We start from the raw sequence: 7,630 nt of genomic DNA on the forward strand, positions 1-7,630 counted from the left end.
GTAAGATAATGGTTTAAGAAATAAATTTCCTTTTTTATTATGTAACTAGCTGATCCCATACGAACTCCGTTTCGCTTTCAACTTGGAATATGTCATGAACAGTTTGTATGAAAGTCAATTCCCAAGAATTTTAGAGGTGCATATTTGAATTCACTGTTAAGTAATATTTGCAAAAATATTGGACGATCATTTATTCTGTCGTCTGCTACTAAATTTGAAATCAGGATTCAATTGACCGTGCCAAAAAACCCCGTGTATAAATTTCGACTCAATCGTTGCCTAACAACGCAATTAGGTCGGAACAAATTTCAAATCCTTCTTTTGTCACTCGGAGTTGGAACATCGCGAGGGAGGAGGGGGCCAATAAAAAATAATGCGAAAAACAAATAAATTGGAATAAATTGCACGGAAGCTTGTATGCAAAAAAAATGCATACTATATCGTTGCAAAAACTTGTAAATCAAGTAATTTTTTACTGAATAACTCAATCAAACCAAGAAAACAAAATGTGTTTTTAAAAATCCTTCATATATTGGAATTTTTAATCGAAATTTACATAAATTACTTCAAACTTTATTTATTCTCCCCTTCGGGTTTTTTGAAATTTCGATTGAGGGAGGGGGGAGGAGGTGACAAAAGAAGAAATTGATATTTGTTCCAGCCTTATTGCCAAAAAGTTAAACTCCTTTCGGTGGCCTCTTATACAATCTTTGATACCTGAAATCGATTGCTCTTCCCTCAGAACTCCAGTGAGTCAATTTTCAAAGCAATCCATTGTATAATAACGATAATATTGCTAAAAACAGTGAAAAATTAATCTATATGGACGACCCCTTTCGTCGACCCCTGGCAAAATATTTGACATCTGAAATCGATTGCTCGTCTCTGAAAACTACCGTGTGCAAATTTTCATTCCAATCCGATGTATAATATCGAAGATATAACGAAAATATTGAAAGGTTAATATGGACGACCCCTTTTGCCGGCCCCGTTCACTGAATTTGATACCTGAAATCCTCAAAACTCTCGTGTACCAATTTTCGTCTGAATCCGATGTATAATAACGACAATATCGCATCAACAGTGAAAAGTTAATATGGACGCACCCTTTGGCCGACCCCTGATTTTAGTTTTCATAAGTGAAATTAGTTGTTTGTCCCTAATAACTCCTATGTGCAAATTTTCATCCCAATCCGATGAATAAAAACGTCAATATCACTAAGATACTGAAAATTTAATATGAACGGCCCCTTTTGCCGGCGCTATACACTGAATTTGATACCTCAAATCGATTGCACGTCACTCAAAACTATCGTGTGCCAATTTTCATCTGAATACGATGTATAATAACGTCAATATCGCAAAAACAGCGAACAGTTAATATGGACGACCCCTTTGGCCGATCCCTTACACAAAATTTGAAATCGACAATCGATTTCTCGTCTTTCAAAACACTAATGTGCAAATTTTCAACACGATCCGACGAAAAGTAACGTCGATACCGCGAAAACAATATTTGCCTTGTATGGACGACCCCCTTCAGAAGGGGTCAACCGAAAATCTTAAAACATTTTTCATCATTCCTGGTCCTAATGAGCATCCATGCCAAATTTCAGACCTCTAGCTTTTAAGACGGCTGAGTCTATAGAGGACAAACAAACAAACAAACAAACAAACAAACAAACAAACAAACAAACAAACAAACAAACATACAGAAATTGCTTTATATATATATATATATATATATATATAGATTTTGGTTTTTTTTTAATGATTTTCAGCTTAATCTGAATTTCGAAATCAACCCTCCACTCCCCCACGAATGAGTAGAAATTTTAAATATATAAAAAGTTGCCTTAATGTTTTGTTTTTTATTAATATTACAATAGCTTGATTTTAAATAGATTGAGTTTATCATAATCGCAATTTATCACGGTCGCCATGTTACCAGAAAAAGAGACATTGAGCATAGCTTTTTGTTTGTCAACAATCATACACTAAGAAAAATTCAACAGTTGAACCCTACGAGAAAATATAAGTAGATCTTTTGCAAATATTGTTGAAATGACAAAAAAGTAAATAGCAACCAAACAATAAATTTATTAACGAAAAATTTGCGTCTCCATCACTCAGAAATGAACTATCCGAACTGTCGAACAGTTCACGTTAATAACCACACAGCCAAAAAATCAATTACCGATAGATATGAAAAACAAACTATATGTCATTGAATCGTATTTTTTTTTTCTACAAATAAACAAATTTCAGTTGCAGTAATAATTATAGGACTAGAGTTCTGAAATCTGGCAATTGTTCTTTTGGCAGATATTCTACATTTTTTTTTGTAAAATATCTGTCAAAAAACATTTGCTAGATTTCAGAACTCTAGTCCTATATTTATTTGTGCAACAAAAATTGCCAGGATTTCAGCTTAAACATCAGTTTGCAAGATGCACCACTTTTTTGTTAATTAATAAACATGAAAAATAAGATTTTTTAGCGCTCAAGATATCAATTATCATAGAGTTATCTGAAGTATCGCACCATATTTCAAAATCTATCATTCTACCCTATTAAAAATATGCCAAAAAAAATACCAATGCATTTGTTAATATCATCCCTGAAAAAGTTCCACTCAAGTTGTGCAGAGCGTACAAAGTGAAAACTTTTAGTCCAGACTGGAAATTTCACGCCCAGCGGACAGGACACATGGTTTGGGGTAAATGAAGCGAAACGGAAACTTTGCTCCAGCTAAGATAAATTTAAATTGTTCTTTCTCAGAAGATTGTCTTCAGTTGTATTCCGTATGTAGTTTATAGCGCCACAAGAAGTTGATACAGACTGACTGCATTTTAGCTACGTTTACTGGAGTGCGAGGACACTCGAGAGCAAAGTTGAATGTTTGAGTTGAGTACACACATTTGTTCTGTTACTGTTGTAAGAGAGATTTTCTTCAAATGACAACTTTCTTCTAGAATACTCGCTTCATAACGACAGCGAAGCTCGCAAAAGGGGTAAAACTCTTCAAAAAGACTGTTTGCCAAGCTCGGGGAAAATCAAACAGCGTGGACCATTTCGCAGAAAAGTGGTGAGAGTAGGGCAAATACTGGTTTTCTAAATGCGATTCCATCTGAAGATAGTCCAAAGTTAAAATTTGAGTCGGATTGTTCGCCATTCAATATAAGTAGAACAGTATCAAACCTTTTTTGTTTCTCAAACAAATCGTTTGATGTGCCCAAATTGATTTCCAATCACTAGTTATGTCGAAAAGTTATCAAATGCAAATTTCGGCTTAAAGTGCTGCCTTGATTTTTTTTTATTTTTGGATCATTTCTAGCGAGTGGGCCCATATAGAAGATATCATAAAACCCAGATAGACAAATCCATCCTTCAGTGGGCCTCATGTGAAGTTTTCCGTTCAGAAAATCATCCCAAAAAAGAGGATGCTCATAAAATAAACCCCTATTTCGATGGGAAAAGCTGTGAAGTGACGACAGGCTAGAACGATATGATAGAACAGAGATAGAAGCTTCTCACAACTTTCATCTGACATCTACCAGAGTAGCTGGACAGCATGAAAGGAAACAGAAAAAGGCGTCGAATAAAAAGTCAATCAACTAATTTGAAATCTATACATCCGAAATCATTCCGTCTAATCTGACCACAATCGTGACGAGTGTTCGTGATATCGTTCTGGGTAGGACTTTTTTTTTCGAAGCAGAGTTGCAGCAACTTTATGCGGTAGATGAGAAAAAACTGAAAGGACAGTAATTTTATGGTTGACGTGTTTCGTTTCATCTTTACAAACTTTTCCTTTCTAGAAAGAAATATTTTCAGGAAATATCAAACAGATAACAATAGACTTTTCTAAATTCAAGACAATATCGGATTAACACTGAAGTGTCATCAAACCTGAGAGAAGCTTAATCAGATAAAACGGATAGGACCCTAAAATGCTGGATTTTCTGAAGAGAACAAGGATATAAAAATATATTTGTATTTGGCATATCTAGCAGTTCACTCAAAGGACACGATGGCTTGATACTAATCCAACAAAGTCCAGATTGTCCTCAATTGCCCTCAAGCGAGACCGATTGAAACTTTTTGAGCCCTAACCAAATCGTATTTGAGAAAACATGTAGGCTTTACACAGCAGTACAAGACTTAAAAAAGTTCTCAAAATCATCGTTAATCAGTCTGTACTGAGGCTAATCAATAGACTCAATCAAAAATTCAATCACTAGCCTTTGGCGGTCCTGAATCTAATTTTCCACTAATTCATTCACTAGAAGAGGCTAGGTCATTCGGCCGAAAGTCATGAGGCCGAAAAACATTCGGCCGAAGTTCATTCGGCCGATGGACGTTAGGCCGAATTGGCTATTTAGCCGAATAGGCCACTAGACCGAATGTCTTATTCGGCCGACGGTTATCCAGCCGAAAGGACGCAAGGCCGAAAGGATGTTCGGCTGAATGGTCACTAAGACGAATGGTCACTAGGCCGAATGGTCATTGGGCCGAATGTTTATTAGGCCGAATGGTCATTAGGCCATTAGGCCAAATGGTCGTAAGACCGAATGGTGATTAGGCCGAATGGTAATTAGGCCGAATGGATGCACGGCTGGATTCGAACATTCGGCTTTGAGACCGTTCGGCCTAGTGGCCATTCGGCCTAACTACTGATCGGCCGAATATGCAAAAAAGCGATAATATGTCTTATAGGCCAAGCATCAATTCGGCCCAACGACCATTCAGCCGAACAACCATTCGGCCTAGTGGCCATTCGGCCTAGTGGCCATTCGGCCTAGTGGCCATTCGGCCTAGTGGCCATTCGGCCTAACGACCTTCTAGCATCCATTCGGCCTTACGACCATTCAACATTATGACCATTCGGCCTAATAACTATTCGGCGTAACGACGTTTCGGCCAAACATCTATTTGCCCTTACGACCATTTGACCCGACGACTATTCGGCCTAACGATCTTTCGGCCTAGCATCCATTCGGCCTTACAAACATTCGGCCTTACGAACATTCGGCCTTACGAACATTCGGCCTTACGACCATTAGGTCTAGTGACCATTCGGCCAAATGACCGTTCGGCCTGATGACCATTCGGCCTAATGACCATTCGGCCAAATAATTAGGCCTATTGTCCTATTCGGCCGAACATACGTCGGCATTTTAACCCATTTGGCCTAGCGACCTTCGGCCTAACATTTTTCGGCCTAACGGCCTTCGACCAAATGTCCGGGACTCGTTAAAGAAGACTAAGATACAAGGTTGCTGAAAAAAATTCTGGTTTTTTGCAAAACAAAAATTCAAACTTTCTGTGATTTAACTTCAACAGATTTTCTGATGAAATTTCGCTCAAAATTTTAAGAAATTGTGGATAATTCTGTTATTCTGGCAGCCTTGCTAAGAGAAAATAAAAGTTGAAAAAATTGATTTTCTCCTAAATTGTGTTTAAACTTTTCATTTACTGTTAATTTTTGTGATTTGTTTAAATCAAGACCCGAATTCAAAACATTTTTCAATAAGGCTGGATCAAATATCAATTTCTTTTTGCCTTTCCTCCTTTGAAAATTCCAAAAACCCCGAAAAGGGGAATAAATAATGTTTGGAGTATCTATAAACATAAAAATTGTTTTCTGTCTGTTTGTCTGTCTATTCCCTTTAGACGCAGAAAATACTGAACCGATTTGCATGAAACTTGGAAGGTGAGAGTATTGGAGGCCGGGGAAGGTTCATATTATGGTTTGAAACCCCTCCCTCTTACAGGAAGGGGGGAGAGGGTTTCCCAAGCAAGTGACAACCACATAACTTGCATAACTTGAGAACATATCATGCAATTGAAACCAAATTTGGTATGAGAGTGTATTTGGTTACGAGAAATGTTCCTTAAATGGTTTGGTACCCCTCCCTCCTTTCAATGGGGATATAGTAAAAGAGGAAAGTAGCTCCCATATACTTTCTCGCACAATTCGAGAACTAATCAAGCAAATGGAACCAAATTTGGCATGCGAGGGTATATCGGTAGGAAGAATATTTTAAAGAAGGTATGAGACTCTTCCCTCCTTCCAGTTTGGAGATAGAAAAGGGAGAGGGCCCTCCCATAAAACTTTTTGCAAGATTCAAACACTAATCTAACAAATGGATCCAAATTTGACATGGGTTGTTATTTGGGTACGAGAAATATTTCTATCAATATTTGGGACTTCACCCTCTGCGATTGGGGAGTTGCAAAGGGAGCGAGGGGGCCTTCCATACAATTTATTGCATTATTCGATAACTAATCATGCAAATAAAACTAAATTTCACATAGCAAAGTATAAGGCTACGGGACAAGTTTCTTCGATGTTTGAGATCCATCTGTCCTTCCACTGGGGGATAGGAGGGGGGAGGGGATCTCTCATACAGTTTTATGCTTTAATGGAGAACTAATCGAACAAAAAACAAAATTTATCATGGAAGTATTTTTTTCATATTTCGAGACCCCTCCTTCTCTTCAACGGGTAGAGGGGAAGGAGTAGGGAGGTTTTCATACAATATTTTTTGATCACTCGAGAACTTTTTATTCAAATTTAACACCAGAGTTATTTGAGTAGATTTTTTCTATGATTTTTAAGGCTTTTTTCTCTTTTCACTGATACAATTGGAAGGGGGAAAGGGAGCTCCCAAACATTTTTAATTAACTCGAGGGCCAATCAAGCAGATGGTAAAAAACTCTGATGAGTATTAAAATACATGAAAAATTTCTTAGATGATTTGGATCCCCTCCCCTCACAGTATAGGAAAGAGAGAAGAGATGCCATACTTTTGTTTTGATAAATTCAAGAGCTCATCAAATAATTTAAACCAAATTTTACATGGGAGAGTCTAAGGGTACAAGAAATGATTTTAAAGTTATCAAAAAAACCCTTTCCACCTTCCAGTTGGGGATAGGGTTTTTTTTTTCAAAGAGAGGGTAAAATGAGTTCCGCATAAAGTTTTTTAAAACTTGAGAACTTTTCCAACAAACGGAACCAAATTTGAAAGAATAAGTATTCGAGTTCGAAAAATGTCTCTATTTGCTTTAAAGGAGAGATTCCATACAGTACAGAGCCGGGAATGGGAGAGCTTTAATCGCAAAGTTTTTAAAACTGATCAAGGAATACAAACCATATTTTACATGAGAGGGTTTTTTAAGATTGAAGACTCCTTTTTCTTTCAGAGGAGAAACGGAAAGAAGGAAAGTATAAACAGCTCGAAAACTCATCAAGCAAATGAAGCCAAATGTGATGTAATTTGGTTACGAAAAATGTTAATATACATGGCAGTTCATAGACCCTCCTCACATTGCACAGTAGGAATTTTTGATAGAAAAAAGGTACCTATTTATGTGACGATCACCTAAACTGTACTAAATTTTGAAAACCTATCATTTCTTATGCAAAAAACACTAGCAATCGAATGGTCTACATCGCTTTCTGATAAAATAACTCTAAATGTCTCATTTTGCCCGATTCCTCTATGTTTCTTGGTGTGAAGTTATAATTCCGATTATAGTTATCTACCTTGGAAAACAAAAGTCATATAATCCATACTTATTTATGTAAAAATGTCGGCTGAATCGATTGTTATACTCCAATTTT

This window comes from Uranotaenia lowii, chromosome 2 (assembly GCF_029784155.1).
Source record: "Uranotaenia lowii strain MFRU-FL chromosome 2, ASM2978415v1, whole genome shotgun sequence".
In the NCBI taxonomy this organism is placed as follows: Eukaryota; Metazoa; Arthropoda; class Insecta; order Diptera; family Culicidae; genus Uranotaenia; species Uranotaenia lowii.